At 41.5% G+C, this 18,779-nt stretch overlaps 1 protein-coding gene across 1 annotated transcript in view; it reads left to right on the forward strand.

Annotated features, from left to right (window-relative positions):
- Nucleotides 1-18,779, forward strand: part of DGKI (diacylglycerol kinase, iota) — a 481,484-nt gene that overhangs the window by 158,317 nt on the left and 304,388 nt on the right. Inside the window, exon 3 of the mRNA XM_011995483.1 lies at nucleotides 10,997-11,092. The gene's annotated coding sequence lies outside the window, so the exon portion shown is untranslated. The remainder of the gene's footprint in view (nucleotides 1-10,996; nucleotides 11,093-18,779) is intronic.

Raw genomic sequence — 18,779 nt, forward strand, 5'->3', positions numbered from 1 at the left:
GTACCTCGTGCGCATGCTTTATTGGTTTCTGTCAAGTTGATGATGAATAGAGCCTACCCTTAATGCAACATCACACAATCTAAGTTTTGATTTCCTCAGCTTGAAGTGAGTTTTTCTGGGTGCTTTTTTCCCCAGAGAATTACAGGCACTTCGTGTCATTCTATTGCTTTTCCTTCCTCCCCTAACGCAAAGGTAGATGGGTCTTGCATCAGTAGGTTGGGTATAGTATATGAGCTGATGTTAACATTTTAACCATAACACACTCACAAAAACTATTGACTTGAAGATTATAGTCTGAAACTCTTTAGTTGATTAAACACATTTATTGAGAGTCTTCAATGAGTCAAGTTCTTGGCTGAGTAACTGTTTCTAACTGTAGACCCAAAGGCTTTGTCCCTTCCTGAAGCAATGTGAGGAAAAGGTATCAAGGGACAGAAGGGCTTCCCTGAAGTCCTGCCAGCCTTCCCTGATGATGAACTTTGTTTAGAACTTTTAGTTAAATCTGAATAGAAGGGATAATCCGTGTTCTTTTTCTCCATAGGAAAGAGAAAGGTGGGGTGGGGGAAAGGAAAACCATGCCATGATTTTATATCCTCTGTGTTATAACATTTCTTCCTCTCCTCTCAGCACACACTTATTAATATCCTTATTTTACATCTTGGATGCATACCAGTGTAAATTCTGCCCACATTTATGAATTGCCTGGCAAAAGACTGGATGTATTTGAACTACAGCTTCTCCCTTGGTGGAGATATTGTTATACTGAGAGTGTTCAGATGCCGCCTGAGCCTGTTGAATTGGTGTATAGAAAGAATATTCCTTTCCTGGAGTTTTCTTCTTTGTTCCAGGACAGCTATTTAATAAACTCTTAACCCACAATAGAGTATATTTGCACCAGTGTTTGCATAATTAAAAATAATTAAATGCATAAACATAAATAAAACCTAAGAGGGGTATGCGTGGAGCAATGATGAGAGTGTGTTGTATATCAAGGAACCGAAAGAGTTAGTTTAATATTCACGATGTTCCAAACAATCCTGTAGTCTGCAGCAGCAGGGCCTTCTTTGAGGTGAGAGATTCTAATGAGGGGTAGTTTAATCACTTAGAGGGGAACATTCATTAATTCCCTTCTCTGCCCTTTTGTGTGACATTAGATAAGTCACTGATTTCTTTCAGCTTCAGAGTCCTCATCTGTAGATGGGGATAATTGTGGCTCTATTTCATGGATGTTGTTAGGATCAAATGTGACAATCAGTGAAAAAGTTTTTTTTTTGTAAACTGTGCAGCCAGCAGATTTATTTATAAAAGTAATTGATGAATTCACTAATTCATCAAACATTTGTTGAGTTCCTGCTTTGTACTAGAATCTATGTTGGTTACTTGGGATTGTGAGGTGAAGAAGATACGGTTTCTGCCTTCGAGGGGCTTAGAATTCTGTGGGCAGAAAGGAAATCAACATGAAAATACAGGGTAATGATGCCTAGAACACAGGGGTCAGCGGGCATCACTGGAATGCAACAAAAGGACATTCCGTTCCCATTTGATGTTGGAAATAGTTATCAGAAAGTGCTTTTTAAAAGAAGTGTCCTGCCTGAGCCAGAGCTTGGCTGCAAGGTATTATTTTCTGATTCCTGTAGAGAGGTATGTACTCTAATAGTTCATCAAAATGGTATTTTTGGCCAGTGGTGGGAGGCTGCAGTACAGGATGAGGGAAAAACAAATAGGAATGCAGGCTGGGTTTGTGCATAGTGATCTTTTATCCCTCCCTCTTCTCCCCTTTTCTTTGATTGTGGGTACCCCGTCTTGGAGGTCTGTTGAAAGTATGGCATGACACAAAACACTTAGCTAACATTTAACAATGGAGGGAAAATCGAAAGCCTGTCCTGAAGACAGTCCGTCTAAGGGCTTAGATATTGATGTGTAAGGAGTTATGAGATGTTACTCTGGAAAAAAACCAACATATTTGTGGGATGATTTTGGTGTCAGCAAACAGAAACCAAACCGTGATCAACACACTACACTCATTTATTACAATTGTGTAAAGCGTTTGTTTCAGAAAAGAGGAAAAAGCAGATTGTTAAAAGCATTTCAGTGACTTTTTCTTTTGCTAAGACTTTAGATTTCTTGTATTACTTTAGTATGCTATTCTGTTCAAGGAGCCAGCCAGGGATTTCTTTGTTCCGTTTAAGGTGCAAAAACAGTCACCTCTCTGTGCCATTCCCTCTCCTCCACACTCTTGTTTGGTTCCCTCATCTCCTACCATTAGTTTACTCTTCTGGACTCAATATATGCAAATGAGCAATCTTTACTCAATTCAGTATTACTATTTATTGAGCAATGATTAAGGTTGGAGCCTCTTTGATTCTTTCAAATAAAAAGGAAGGTGGCAGGAGCTTATAAAAAGGTGGGAGGAACTCCAGTCTCTTGCCTTTGATAAGGTAAAGGGCCCCAGTAGTGCTACGTTGTGCTTCTGAGGGTCTTGACCACACTGGCAGACGGGGTCCAGCAAGGATGACGAGGGTCCTGTTTTTCCCTTTCACACCCAGCTTGACTCTTGGGTCAAAATTCTCTCTGCTCTGTAACGCTTTGGCTCAGGGGAATGAATGGGGGTGACCTCAAAGGCCTCTACTACTATGATTCTCTGGCTTATGTTACTCTATTCTTCTTCCTTCATCTGTAAGGAAAAAGATTAAAAAACTGTTCACGGTGTGTCTGAAGTTGTAAAGTCAGAGTGAACCTGGAATTAGGATCTTAGTCCCCAAGTTTCTACTTACTGTGGAATCCCAAAAGGGCCATGTTCTGACACTAGCCTATGTGCCACAGTCATCTGAAGGCACACAATTATTTCCTAAATATACTTTGGCAAAATACTTTGAGAAGTCTGTTTGTGGGGTGCCTGAGATACAGGTGAGCACTGATTTAGTGTGCATAGACTGTAGGCACCTGCACTTCTTGGCCGGGAGGATGCTATTATAGCAGACAGTTTTTATGCTTTGGATACATGAACTTAATAATTTTCTTTAAGCATTCCAGTTTTGTGTTCTCATTTCCCTGTTTGTGATATATAGATTCTCTCTCTCCTTAGTTTTAGCTTGTTTCTCCCAAACATTCTCTCCTACTGTGTTTTACTCAAGTGGCTTATTATGACTTTTAGGATTCTCTGTCCCATATGGGCTCATTCTTTGAAGATTTTTTGCCAGTAGATATTTACTGAGGCTGCCTGTGCACCGGCATTTCCCTCCGTGCATGTCAGGGATAGAACCTGTAACGGTGTGTGGGGAGTATCTGGATTAGTCTTCAGTATGGTGCCTGAGTCTTCTATTCACAGCAGTGGACACTGGGATCAACCCAGTATGAAAATTGCTATTTCCTCTAGAGATTTTCTTTTTCGTTCTCTGCCACGCCATGCTCATCTTTTCAATCAACCTGATTCTATTTATCTGACGTACTCTTTGTATCCTCACAATACCTCTCTGTTCGTAGTGCATTGTCTTACAAACCTTAGAACCAAATTAGCGCTTTTTGTTTGACTTTCTTATTTGTGGCTGTCAGATTTCAGGCTGCTTCAAAGGAGGGGCGATGTTTTCTGCTTGTTTTCTCTTCACAGTGGAGAGAACAACATCATAGACCTCATAGCTGCTTGGTTACTGATGTCAGGGGATGAATTGATTACAGTTTTTCTGCTCAATCGGTGAGAAGGGGATATTTCGCTGGGAGTTGACAGGCACTCAGATAATCTCCAGTTCCTGAAAGGCTTGGTGGGCATGATGCCAAAGTCTGCTTGAAAAATAAATGGATTTATGCCGTTTTAATCCCAAGTAACTCTCTTTAAATTTCCTTCCTAATTCAGCGCATTGTGTTAGATCTTAAGGTGCACACAGTACTTTGGCCTTCCTACTTTTCACAGGGGCATCATCTTTTCACCTCCACAGTGACAGCCTGCAGCAGCTGCCCCCTCTGACACTGGATGACGCCTGTCAGCCAAGACAGTTGGGGTAAAACAAGTTAAATTACTAGAAAGGAAGGAAGTAATGCCTAAAAAGGAAAAAATATTCTCATCTCCTGGGATGGATTCCAAGTTCCCAGTTTAGAGTGGATTAGTCCATTTAGAAGCATGTCTGTTCCACAGATAATGTGTATCTTCTTTTAAATGTCACATGTCTCCCTTCCAATGGAGACTTCATTTGGACTTCCAGCACTCTTCCCTGTTTGTAGTATTGCAGCAGAGAGCCCGGGAAGTACATCTCCCATCTGTCCCCACCGTTTCATTTGTTTTTGCCCATTACACTACCTAAAACAACACCCTGAACAGCGGTGGAAAAGCCACCAAGATCTTTCTTAAAGGGCACATTGGTTTTAAACCCAGCACCCTTGATTTCATTTTATTTTCCTTCCTCATTGGCAAACTTTCTTCAGTCCTAAGAGCTGTGGAAAACAGAGCCTCAACACAAACAAAGCCAGATCTTCAGTTCAAACCACCTTTCCTTCCCTTTAGTTGACAATGCTAACAAAGAAACACTTTCTCTGAGGCAGATAGAAACATCACACAGTTGATGTACTGCCTCACAGTTTGGTTCAGGGACAAGATTAAGGAACCAGAGTCTTCATGTGGGATTGCTTTAAACTGGGTTATGAAACTAGGTCATCTTATCTTTAGAAACCTTGAATGAAAAGCCAGGAGGAGGCAGGGGTGTGTGTGTGTGCATGCGTGTTTGTGCGTGCGTGCTCGTGTGTGTGTGCATGTTCTCACTTCAGTCCTGTTTCCTGTGAGTCCTAGGAGACCTGGACTTTCATTTCAAGCTTCAGGCCCTGCCCTTCATCAGGTCTGAGTGTCATCACCCACAGCCCCCATGGCGCTACGTCTTTCCCCACTCCCAGCCGCATTTCAAAAAACTGAAGTCAGAGTAATCAATAAATGAGACTGTTTGTTGAGCAGAGTGTAAGGAACTACTCACTGTAAATCAGTGAAGATCCCAGTCCTTGTCAGCCATGTAAAAAAAGGGACAGATTGACCTCGATTTCATGGACCCTCACCATTCCTTTCTTAGAATGGGGGAGTTTTAAAATCAAATCACGCTGGCTGCTGAGGGAAATCGTGGAATCCTGTAACTTCACAGACCTGTGAGAAGTGTCTCGATCTAATCTTCTGCCTCTAGGCAAGTGATTACCTGAACAAATACTGTCCAATAGAAATAGAGCTGTAATGGTAAATTTTCTAGTAACCATATTTTAAAAAGTGAGAAGAAATAGGTAAGATTATTTTTTGATTCCATATTTTGTTTAACCAAATATATTCAAAATATTATTTCAACATGTAATCAACATGAAAATTGTTAGTGAGATGTTTTACATTCTTTTTTCACACTGAATCTTCAAAATCTGCTGTGAATTTTTCAAAGAGAAGCACATCTCAATTAGTGCTAACCACATTTGAAGTCCTCAGTAGCCATGTGCATATTGTACAGCACAAATCTAAAACATCCAACATGGTGTGTTATCAGTTCTTGAAGATCTTCAAGGAGAGGTAATCCACTCTTTTTCCTTTTTGATTTTGTAAGGACATTTACATAGGATACATATTTATAGTAGTCATTGTTTCAAAACATTTTTATAAACAAGTGTCTTCATTTTGTGTGGAGTATTTGCTTCTTGTGTGAGCATACTCTTTATCTGTAGTATTCACTCTCAAACACTCACCTCATCTTTGTCTTTTTACCTGTAACCATTACTAGAATTTCGGTAGCGCTTGAGCAGGAAAACATGCCTATATCTAGAAATCCATATTTATGTCTATTTAGGTGAATCTCCACTCTTAGATAACTAGATCTATCGATGTAAATCTATCAGTGTAAATATATATAGCTATATAGACTTGTCTCAGCACTCACAAGTGGAAAAGAAGTGTTATCTTTGTTTAGAAATAGGAGAGTTATTTTTCTGTCTGGCACAGATGGATACTCTTTGAGTGGTGTACTATTTGAGATGGTATTTCAAGATACATGTGTAGAGAAGAGAGAAAGATGTTTCCAGGTAGGGACAGTAGAATGAACAAAAACGTGGCACCAAAATGGGAAATGCGAGGTATGTTTAAAGAAGAGTGACAGGGAGCCCAGTGTGTTGGCATACGCCTGTAATCCAGCTACTCAGGAGGCTGAGGTGGGAGGATTGCTTGAGTCCAGCAGTTTGAGGCTGCAGTGAGCTGTGATGATGCCACTGCACTCCAGCCTGGGCAACAGAGCAAGGCCCTGTTTTTTGTTTTTTGTTTTTAAAAGTGACAAGGATAAAAGAGTGATTGATGCTGTTATTGGAGTCTAGCATGCCAGGTCGAATTTGGATTTTATCTTATAAATAGGGAAACATCTAAGCATTCTGAACAAGGGAGAGGCATAATCATGGCTGTCTTTTGGGGGAACTAAAGTTATACTAATGTAAAATAAATCAGAGAGGGTGTCAGAGTTGAGAGCAGAAGAAACCAAGACTCCGAAATTTTAGATGCACTGTCCAGCATATAGTAAGTAACTGGGGGGTATAGTCAGATAATGAAATGAAACCTAGACAAAAATAAAAGCAAAAGGAAGAGGCCTGCATTTGCTGGGGGGTAAATGAGGCTCTGCAGGAAGTAAAAGACGCAAATGTATAATGGCTTAATACAAGAGAGGTTTGTGTCTCGCCTATGTGATAGACCAAGACTATTCCAGGTGGTTGGGTGGGGAGTCAGGCCCTTTGTCACACAGCTATTCAGTGACCCATGCTGAGGATCGCTCTGACATCCCACCAAGAGGATTCCAAAAGGCTGACTTCCCAATTGACCAGTAAGATAAAAGACCATGGAGGAATGCATGTGGGAGGATTTAATGGAACAAGTCTGGAATTTCTGCTACTGTTTCACTGTTCAGAATTTGGTCACATGGCCACACCTAATTGCAAGGGAGACTGGGGAAATAAAGTCTGACTATGTGTCCAGGAAAAGGAGAAATAATTATTCTGAGGAATGGCTAGCAGTCTTGGCCACGAAGACCAAGGAGAGAAATGTGGTTAATGCTAACATCTGTGGATTAGGAGGAAGAAGGGAAACTAGAGTAACAGCGACACTAATAAATATAACGAACGTCTATTAACTTCTTGTTTTATGCGGAACATTGGGCTTTACGCATTTTTATGTTTAAACATCACTGTAGTCCAGTAAAGGAGGTACAGTGATTTTTATGTGACTGATGAGTAGAAGAGGGTTTAGGGAAGTGAGAAGGGCCCTAAGTCATACAGCTATTAGGCAACAAGTCTGACTCCAAAGCTCATGTTAGTTAACATGGATCTGGAGAAGGGTTCATGAGAATTGTAGGAAGAAAACAAAACTAGTTCATTTGTCTGCTGCATTCTTGTGCTAATGCCACCCAGTCTAGACAACTTTATGCGGGATTCAAGAGTCCCTGAGACTACCCTCTCTTCTGACATCAGTTGCAAGTTCGGGAACCCCCAAGACCACACTCAGCTTCAGTAACTCACTAGAAACACTCATGGAACTCCCTGAAAGTTGTTAATACTCACATTTATGGTTTATTACAGTCCTTTCCAAGTAGAATCATGGTTCACTAGCTAACTTCTCCCAGCAACCATGTGCTATAATATACATGGCATAGTGCCAAGCAGGGAAGCTCATTTGAACCTTGGGGATGTCCAGAGTTTTAATTGGGGGTTGGTCCTGTAGACAGGGTTGACTGCCCATTTGGTTGACATTAGCCCCTAGCCCCTCTGGGAGTCAAGTTGATACCTTATGACCCAAGGGCCTCAGACAACTCTGGGAGTCAAGTTGATACCTTATGACCCAAGGGCCTCAGACAAACAAAACACTCTTATCAGGCAGGACGTTCCATGGGCTTAGAGATTACTTTCTTGGAGCTGAAAGCTCATTGCTTTATCAGTAGGTTTTGACATTTTACCCACTGCTACATTTTAGGCTTCACTTTCTAAAGTAGTTGATGGGATTTCGCTGTGGTTTCTCTCATATTGGCTGCTGCTGTTATGCATTTAGCTCCATCTTCTCTGGTAGATTTTTCTCCATTGATTAACACAGAATCTCAGTGCCTGATACCAGTGTTACGGAATAAAAGATTGCTGAATAAGTTAAATAATAATAAAATGAGAAAGCATTATTCTGAATAAATGGTTATAACTTAGAGTTGGAGAAAAGTTCCCAGTAGAATATTTTAGATTGTGTGGATTGATTTCTTCAGGATACCTCGCAAAGAAGTGCTTTTCTACTTTTTAAAAAAATGTCATCATTCATCGCTATCTGAAAACTTTTAGATTCTGAACCCATAGCTATGCTTCTCTTTCCTCTGCTGTTGTCCCACAAGACTGACTGTGAAGTGAAGCCTATTTTCCCATTGACTTCCTTGAAAAAAATTGAACTTGCAACAGGGAAAAATTACAGTAGAGAAGAAAAAGTTTTGGTGAAAGGTGTCCACCCTTTGATGTAGAGGGCAATGATCATGGTCAGTGTTGCTCTCCCTTTAGGAATGGTTTTGAGGCACTCAGAGATGTGGATGGTGCACTCCCACCCCAGGGGCTCCCTGTGTTATGTCCTGGAGCCCTTGACACCTATATCTCTAGTGACTTTTACCTTCTCTTATGCCTTCCTGCCTCACTTCTGCGGTCCAGGACTTGGACCCACCTTTTTTGGATCCTGAAGCACCTAGGTCACATGCTACAATACAAATTTTGGTTGTTCTTACCCCAGAATTATTTGAGTCACTAGACCCTGAAAGGAAAATGTGTTCTATCTGATTCTGAAGAAATACATTTATTTTAAAAGATGGGTGACAGTTGGTATTTTTTCCCAGCAAGTGTCATGGAGTGTAGGTTCCTTTTTTTTTTTTTTTTTTTTTTTTTTGAGTCAGAATATCGATCCATTGCTCAGCCTGGAGTGCAATGGCACTTTCTCAGCTCACTGCAACCTCTGCCTCCCGGGTTTCAAGCAATTCTCATGCCTCAGGCTCTTTAGTAGCTGGAATTACAGGTGCCTGCCACCATGCCTGGCTAATTTTTGTATGTTTAGTAGAGGTGGGGTTTCACCATGTTGTGCAGGCTGGTCTCAAGCTCCTGGCCTCAAGTGATTTGCCCACCTCAGCCTCCTGAAGTGCTGGAATTATACGCGTGAGCCACTGCTCCTGGCCATTTGTTGTATATTTCTGCTTTGCTGTACTAAGCTTTGAGATTCAAAGGGCTGTGGTGTGGGCACTGCTGGAGTAGGTTATAATAAAAGTGGCTCATGTATAAGATGGGTTTCCATGTCATGATTGTATTGAAGTCATCTGCTCAGGCTGCTATGACAAAATGTCGTAGACTTGGTAGCTTAAACAACAGACTTCATGTCCCACAGTTCTGGTGGCTGGGAAGTGCAAGGTCAAGGTGCTGGCAGATTCCAGTCCTGGGTAGAGTCCTCTTCCTCACCTGCAGACAGTCGCTTTCTTGCTGTGTGCTCACATGGCTTTTCGCTGGTGTGTACATGTGGAGAATCTCTCATGTGTCTCTTCTTATAAGGACACTAATCCCATTATGAGGGCTCCACCCCTGTGACCTCATTACTTCCCAAAGTCTCATCTCCACATTCCATCACATTGAGGGTGAGAGATTCAACATAGGAATATATATATATATAAAATAATAATTTTTTGTTTTTGAGGTGTAGTCTCACTCTGTTGCCCAGGCTGGAGTGCAGTGGCATGATCTCGGCTCACTGCAGCCTCCACCTCCCAGGTTCAAGCGATTCTTCTGCTTCAGCCTCCCGAATAGCTGGGACTGCAGGCACCCACCACCACACCCAGCTAGTTTTTGTATTTTTTTTAGTCGAGATGGGGTTTCACCACGTTGGCCAGGCTGGTCTCAAGCTCCAGACCTCAAGTGATCTGCCCGCCTCAGCCTCCCAAAGTGCTGGGATTACAGGTGTGAGCCACCGTGCCTGGCCAACGTATGAATTTTGAGGGGACACAGTTCAGTCCATAGCATCCCCCATAACAAATAATTACATGCCCATGTACATCTGATGAGTAAGGTAAAAACAAGAGTAATTTTCCTGTGAGACATGGGGACTTAGTCTTGTTTCTTTATGGTTAATCTAATACAATACTTTTCCTAACAGCTCAGAGCCCGTTTTAAGCAAACGTGCAAAATATACAATTAATATATAAATGTATAATTTCCAAGGTAGTATCCCATAAGAAGGAATATGGAATTCTATTCATCATACTATTGAAAAAAAAAGGTTTACTTCCCCCTTTCCACACATTTCTGTAAAATAGGATTGTTGCTCATCAGGTCATACATTCTAGCAGCTCTGTTCCCCATCCAAAGTATATGAATATTTTTAGAAGCAATAACATTTAGTTTGAAAAATTGAGAAGTAATTGGGTGAAGACCTTACTGAATTAGTAAGATGTGAATTAGTAGAAACTTATTATGCTTTGAGTACACAGGAACTTAGTTTTAAGAAGCCTCTGCCCTTAGAAATATAATTTGCTGTTACTGGTATAACTGTGTTTTCAAACTGTCTTTACTTAAAATACTTTAATGCTACCGTCCTCTTTTTTAGCTAATTTGTTAAGCTTATTCACTGAGCAAAGTCAAACTTTAAAATAATTTTAGTCTCAGTTGTCATGAAATTTGCAGTGGTGGACTTGGTGAATAAGGTTTGACATCAAACTGTTTCGAGGTGTTTTTTCCCCGTTTGTTGAATATGTTTCAAAAATGACCACCTCCATGGATAAAGCAGCTATAAACCTAATGTCTATTTTAGTTATAGCTCAAAGTTTATCCAAACACATTTCTCCCTTTTTAGAATTTCAGTAGAATCAACTCTAGCAGTACTTTGAGAGGTCAAATGAGGAATGTTTAGGCTCCTTTGTTTCACTAACTTTCTTTTATCCCAAATCTAAATTTGAAATAGTCTTCCTTATCCCTGGAAAAAAAAATTGATGTCAGGTGGGTCTTTTCCTTGCAGGAGAATGCCGTGAATGGAGAACACCTGTGGCTGGAGACCAACGTCTCGGGAGACCTATGCTACCTTGGAGAGGAGAACTGCCAAGTCAGATTTGCAGTGAGTGTGGGCTCTGTGTTGTTGGGGGAAGGCCTGCGGATCTGAATGAATAGAGGGGTCACCTTGCCTAAATTTCCAAGGGGAGGTTTGAATGAGCCTGTCCTTGTGAGATGGAAAGCTTCCTGGATGTTTTCAAGGTTTACAGAGAGAGAGTTTCTCAAGTTAACGTGGCTTTCAGGTTGTCGCTTGTAATGGTTTTAGGGTTCAATTATGCAGGCCAGGCCTTGGTGTCATGTGTTACTTTATAATGATGCCCAGGGTAGGTTTTTGTGTGTTGGTGGTGGGGTAGAGGGTAAATGTGTACGAAGTAGTGTCTGCTTGTGGAGGGTTTGTTTGGGTGAGGCCAAGGCCTGTGTGTGGAGGAAGGGGCTCTGTCTGTAGGGGAGTGGCCACAGTGGCGGCTTTACTGATGGGTGAAGGTGGAAAGACAGGGAAACATCTGTGCTGGGAATGGGTGTAGGCGAACAAATAATCCAGACTAAGTTCTGGAGGATCCAATTCTAGAAATAATGTAAACAATCAACAGTCAGGTCAATTGGAGTAACGTTTGTTGTTTAAAATTTGCTTTGTGTCCCTATTTAGAACAATCTATTTAGAGGGTTAATATTCTCCTTATGTTGTGAGGTAAGTGTGGCTGCCAGGTGCTGCACTGTGGAGATATCAAAACCATAGTGTTAAGAAATTGAACTTAAAGTTTGTGTGTAGTTTTAAATGGTGGGTCCAAACAGAGAGTAATGGGAAGCTTAGGATAGTAAAGAAGAAAGAAAAGATGTATTCTTTCTTATTTGGGGAAATGAGCACTAGAATTCATATAATGCTTTTTTTAAAAAAAATTTGTTTATTGTGTGAAAGAAATATTTGCAGCAAAATGTAGGGCCTTGAAATTGCGAAGGAATATGTGTTTGTTAATAACTAATATGGAATAAATCGAGTTTCCATCAAAGCTTATGGAAGAATGTGTATAGCCCCCAATGATTTTAACCAGGCTGCCTGAAAGCATAAAGTCCCAGAACCACGACCTTTTTCGTTGCTTTAGCTGTTTTAACTACTAGTTTATAAGTTTCATTTGGAGAGTTTTGAGCGTTCTGGGGAGAACAGGGCCTGTTTAAGTGAAGTTGGGAATCAATGTCAGGGAAAGACCCAGATGAACAGGCTCTGGATTGGAAATCGGGAAACCTGGAGCTGAATCTCAATGTTACTGCTCAGAGTGTGACATTGAGAACTTGTGACCTGTGGGCCTTGGCTGCCTTCTAAAACGGAGAGTAGGGTTAAATTATTTTTAATTTTGTTTGTAGATCTGTAATTAATCATTTGCATCTCTTCTAATTTTGTTATAAATTTAGTTGACTTAAATATCAGGATTTCAACTTCATGCGTATGTATTTTTAATTAAAGTATAATTGCATGGAATTTGATTAATTTAACCAAATCCATGAGAATCTCAGCTGTTTGGACTAAAATGCTGTAAATAATGAATTAACATTAGGGTCCTAGTTAATTGCGTAAACACTGGTCTTGGGATTTAAGAGAATATAAAATGGAAAAAATGAAAGCCAGTATTACTTGCATATATACTTTTGAACAATTTCTATGATGGACTATGATTTTTTACAGAGTTATCCCTTGTTTCCAAATTGCTCCCTTTAATCCCTTTCTGTTACTTTTCAGGGGATGGCTACCTCTCTTGACAAATATATGAACAGATACATATATCCTCCTTAAACCTTGTATCAGTAAATAGCATTACTATCCACTGAATGATTATTACTTGTTCACTAATACCTTTAGGCCAGGAAAAGCAACAAAGAGAATAAAGGAAATTTTAGGTAGAAGTAGGAAGAAACAGAGTTGAGAACATTCCCAGTTTCCTTCTGAAGCTTCCTCATAATTTCATACCAGGTACTTGGCCCTATTAACTCATATTACAAAATGTCTGAAAGATGAAGAACTCTCCTCCAAAAAAAAGTTGATTAAATGAAGGAATAAATCAGTGAGGAAGCTGAAGACCTAACTTCTGTAAGTTTCTTAAAGCTCAGTTTCTTTGCCTATGAAGTGGGGGAAACGCTGTTTTGAGGATTTGGTGAGATGATACATAGAAAGGGCTTACTTGGCTCAGCAACTGACCTAATGAATTAAAGGCAAAAAAAGAAAAAACCCAGGAAGGACGAGGACTGAAAATTTACAAAAGAACTACCAATTGCCAATAGATATCTGAAGAATACAAAGGCATCCCAATTAAAACAACTCAGGGGTCAACTTCATGTGCCTATTAAATTAGCAAAGATTTATAAAATGGTAATACTTAACTGCTGGTTGGGTTAGGCTGAAATGGACAGGCTCATCATCAGCTGCCAGGAGTGTAAGTAGATACACTGTCCTTCACAAAATTGGCAGTGTGTTCTGAAAGCACTGAAAATCCTCTCAGTCTCTCTCCCCACCTCACACTGTGAGGTACGTGTCATCTCTGGGCATCCCATTTTGAGAGAGACATCAGCAAGCAGCAGAGGACCCAGAGCGGGGTGCCCAGGTTGGCTTAGGGGATGGAAGCTTGTTGTAAAGAAATGTTAGATTACATGGGTTACAACTGAATATTAGGAGCAAAGGCAGGGAGATGTCTTCCAGTATTTGAAGAGTTAATTTGAAGAAAAGCGAAGTGACTTGCTATCTGTTGTTAAAAATGGAAAAGTCATAGAGGTAGAATCCACCGACTCTAGCTTTGTAACAATAAACAAACATTACTTGGAAACCTAACAATGCACGCTCCTGTTTCCCTTTTTGCTCCAAATGCTGATTCAGTATGCTTGGAGTTGGACTTGGGAGTCTGTGATTTTTTCCTTTTTTTTTTTTTTTTTTTAGATGTTGTCTTGCTCAGCTGCCCAGGCTGGAGTGCAGTGGTGTGATCTCGGCTCATTGCAACCTCTGCCTCCCGGGTTCAAGGGATTCTCCTGCCTCAGCCTCCTGAGTTGCTGGGGTTAGAGGTGCAAGCCACCACACCCAGCTAATTTTTGTATTTTTAGTAGAGATGGGGTTTCACCATGTTAACCAGGCTGGGCTCAAACCCCTGACCTCAGGGGATCCACCCGCCTTGGCCTCCCAAAGTGCTGGGATTACAGGTGTGAGCTACCACACCTGGCTGAGAGTCTGTGATTTTAACAAGCACCTCAAATAATTCTGGTGCAGATGGTCCGCAAACCTAACTTTGAGAAATACCGTATGATAAGAAAGCACTTAGTCAGTCCGAGCTTCCCAGTAAGGGAACAAGGTGCCTGGAGAGATTGACTGGAGGGATGTGTGTTTGTGGATAACATGGTTGGCCATCTTTCAAGGATGCTGTAGTTGGGGAAGCACAGCTGCTTTGGGCAAGAGGTCAGACACAGAGTTCACCAGGCAAGTCTTTAGTTTAAATGCTCTGTTTGCAGTTTTCTTAGAACAACAGTTTTTTTTTTTTTGGAGGAGGGGGGAAGTATGCATAAGCAGATCATGTATTTATATTCTAATTTCTTTTAATGAACCATCTTTGAAAAAGCCTGTTGGGGCTGGGACTAAATTACCATAACCAGGTACTACCTGCAGGCTCCTAAACAAAATACAGGCAGAGTGCTCAAGGGAGGAGTAAATCCATCATCTACGATGTGCCTTTCACTCCTTTCCTATTTTAGCAAAGCAAATATCGCAAGTAGAAGTTAAGAGAAGGAAGAAGTCAGCGTGGGTTGAAGCAGACAGAGGCAGCTTCATGGAAGTGGGGTTCGAGCTCAGTTTTGAAAGATGGGTAAGATTTACATAAGTGAGTTTGAAGAAGGAGAGCATTTCAGGCAGGGAAGAGGAACATGAGCAAACTCAGAGGTGGGGCAAGCTCTGTACGAAGGAGGTGGCAGTCATGAGCCGTGCATGAGCATGTGTCAGAAAAATGGAAACAGGTTTTTTGAACCAAAACTTGGAGTGCATATTATAAATACTTGTGGGCTTAGGAAGTGTGACTATATAATACATTGTCTAAACCAAGACACTTTTGAGGGTGAAAGTGGCTGCTGTTAATAATGATCTATGTAAAACTAAACTGTCCTGCAAAGCCAGGACCTCCTGCTGCCATGTGGATTGATATTTGGAGACTGATATTGGAGGGTACTGAAAGCAAAGCAAGGCAGTGACTTCCAAAACCCTAGAACAGCTGCAGGAGAGTTTGTTCCCAAGCTTCAGGACTAAACCACGTGACCTTTCCTGTTCTACAGTTCTCTGGTGGCAACATTTAATACTGTAGAATACCTGTGAGCAGATACGTAATGGAATTAAATTTGTTCCCAAATTGGCAAAGGTTCCCAAATTAGCAACTGTTTCTTTTTCTGGTCTAGATAAAATAAAAGGATGCAAAAGTAATGAAATTGAAGTAGAAAGATCACTGTTTCCCAACCTGCTTATGGGCACGGGAAACCTGAAATAAAATTCCAGCCAGAATCACTGTCGTTTGGTGACATTTATTTTTATGTACATTTATTCATTTATTCACTCATTTATTCTGCCAGTATTTGTGAGCTGGGTTGAGTCCCTAGTGCCTCACCATTTAGCGGGCACAGCCAGATGGAAACTGTTCTCATGCTCTGGGGCTAGGCTATACAAACATGTTTAGCCAAATATTTGTACCTAAAGAAGCTCACCCCTCTGGTAGTAATCCCTGGAGTCCATACCAGTGTGCACCTACTCAGACTTGAAAGAAACTTGCCTACTTTGATATGCAAATTGTACACCCACTGTGGTCATACAGACCTGAATAGGCACAGATGGGTAGCATGGGCGGTCCAAAGGAAATAGACTTTGTGTTGGACTGACCTGGGTTTGAAAACCTGCTGTTCCATTTATGTACTGAGTAAAGTTGGGACATATCACTTTGCCTCTTTTGGCCTCAGTTTCCTGATTGAAAGTATTGCTACTGAGATAGACCACAGTGATTCTTATTTGTGGATGAGCATTATAGTCAATTATGCCATTTTACCTTTTAATCTTACCTTTATAGTGTTGGTTCCTATTCTGAATATACGGCATCAGGATCTCTGGGGAGTGGGACTGAACTTGATGTCAAAAACAAACAACCAGATCTACAGATGATTGTGTTCACTGTCAGGGTAGAGAGACAGTGATCCACTTCAGAAACAGTGTCAGGACTGAAAACCGCGGCCTGGTTCTCACATCTGGTGTGTAGTGGCTGCGATGGGCTAAATAGTGTACTCCAAAAGGTATGTTGAAGTCCTGACGCCTCAGGACTTCAGTACCTCAGAATGTAACTTGATTTGGACATAGGGTTGTTGTTGCAGATGTAATGAATTAGGATGAGTTCATACTGGAGTAGGGTGGGCCCCAATCCAGCATGACATGTGTCCTTATAAGAGAGGACACACAGAGATACACAAAGAGGGCCATGTGGTGACAGGGGCAGGAATTAGAGTGATGCAACTGCAAGCCGAGGCCCTCCGAGGATTGTGGCTCTCCTCAGAAGCTAAGAGACAGGCGTGAAATTCATTCTCTCTCCAAGCCCTCAAAAGGGTGTTCAACTTTGTTGAAACCTTGATTTTGGATTTCTAGCCTCTACGATTGTGACAGAATACACTTCTGTTGTTTTAAGCTCCCCAGTTTGGGTTCCCCACAGAACACCCATTGCCGTTTTGTGGAATCTTAGTAGTCAGTGGAAAAGTATATGAGAAATGCTCACACAATGTTTGCGGTTTTCCTAGGACTCATACTCATCATCTCTGATCCGTAACAACAACCTTTTGGGGTGGTCATACGGGGCCGTTCACTTCTACCTAAAGATAAAGAAGAGTCAGAGAGGCTTACTCACTATCCAGAGCTTTATGACTTCTTTGCTTTCTTAGGGCAGTGCTAGGAAGCTAATATAGCAGGCATTCTATAAGTTGAGTTACCTTATCTAACCAAGCAGATATCACCATTACATAGGCTCATGCACATGTACGCATACAGGTGCGTCTACAGCAGTCTTGAGTGTTTAGGTTGAGTGGTATGTGGTTGCGGTGTAAGTGAGCAGACAGGCAGGTTGGTGTCAGAAGCTGGGAGCTGTGGGGAACAGAGTAGGTAGATGGTGAGGTGAGTGAGCATGTAGGTTGTGTAAGAGGAAAAATGGAACTGTCATACTTCAGGATGCTGTTACCAGATATATCTTCTCTATTTTTAAATGTGCTCATGTCACCCTCTTTTCGTGGACCAGCTAATAGGTGCTGCTTTGCTTTTGTTATTGTTTTGTTCTTGTATTTTGCTTTAGTCTTTTCCTTGTAGATAATGTTTGGTGAAAATGGCTTAACCCCACCTGTGACACCCGGCCTCAATTCTAAGATTCCTTCTAATGTTGCTTGCAATTTGCCAAATACAGTTTTATTGAGAAAGTGAATGAATTGTGTCAGAGAGGCCGTGTGATATAAGAGTTGGAGGATTGTAGGGCAAGAGCTTCACAGATCCAGAGACAAAAAGATCTAGATAAAAATGCAAGTTCTGCCCTGCCTGTCTAAGCCTCAGTTTCCTCTGTAAAATAGTGGTGATTAAATCTACCTCTCAGAATCAGTAGAGGGATAAAATCAGTTAACAAAGGTTTGTATTCATTTTCCTCCTCTTCTGTACTTACTATGGTTCAATGTCATGGAGTTGAACAAGCTAATTGCAGATTTGGTTGGACTTTGGCTTAACAAGGCCTTACATTTGGGATGATTCTGTCTATCCCAACACTAAGACTCTTACACCTTCACCTGTCATTTTGCTACTGTGTGTAGCATCCGTATTCTTACCGAGTCATGACTGGGAACAACTGAGTGGGACAAATCAAAGTAACCCATTCTGTGATCTCATCTCACAAGCTGTGTCTTCTTATTGGTGAATCAGAAGCCTCATCATTGTCTGTAATGGGGTATCACAACATTCACTCACAGGAATGCTGGTCATGTCCTTAGATTCTTGGAAGACACTTTCAAGAAGAGTACAAGGGTCATAGCTCTCTGCCCTATTTGAAGGAAACTTGCAGCTTTCTGCTGTTTAAAAATGAAAATGACTCTGAGTCCAGTTATACCTTGTCTGTTTCATCTCAGGAAGAATGAGCACCAGGCAGCAGCTTGTGAAAATGCTGGTTCCCATGCATCTGTGTGTGTGGGTGAGAAGATGAGAGAATCAGAGCCCGATGTGCATTACTGGGGACTTTCTGGCCATCTGTGTATTCGGGTCTAGCTGGTGTGTACCACGGAGCACCAGCATGGACTTAGAATGCACCAAGATCTGCCTGCATGTTGCTCCTGCTCTGTCAGCCTCAAATGCCAGTTGTCTGGCACAGCAGACTCATGATCTGCACCCCAGATGGCAGTTTGGCTGAGCTGGGTGCAGGCTGTCAGAGGGAACCACGTGTGTGGCAATAAAGCCCAGGAGGCAAAGCCAGCTCTCTTGAGTTGTTTGGGTGCCAGCCATTCTCTGCCAGGGGCCTTTTTCACCATTAGGATATTGAGGATCTAATGAATCAAGATGACTCATGGAAAGTGTAGCCATCAACAAAAATAAGAAAAGAATTTTCACTGACACGCTCTCTGCTACTGAGTTCCCAGTTAGTGGATATGAGAGAGGGAGAGAGTGGGATGCTCTCAGCAGTGGAGGTAATGTCGTCCTTTAGGTGTCCGGCCTGATAGCTCAGCATTTCCATGAGATC

This window comes from Mandrillus leucophaeus, unplaced genomic scaffold (assembly GCF_000951045.1).
Source record: "Mandrillus leucophaeus isolate KB7577 unplaced genomic scaffold, Mleu.le_1.0 Scaffold49, whole genome shotgun sequence".
Taxonomy (NCBI): domain Eukaryota; kingdom Metazoa; phylum Chordata; class Mammalia; order Primates; family Cercopithecidae; genus Mandrillus; species Mandrillus leucophaeus.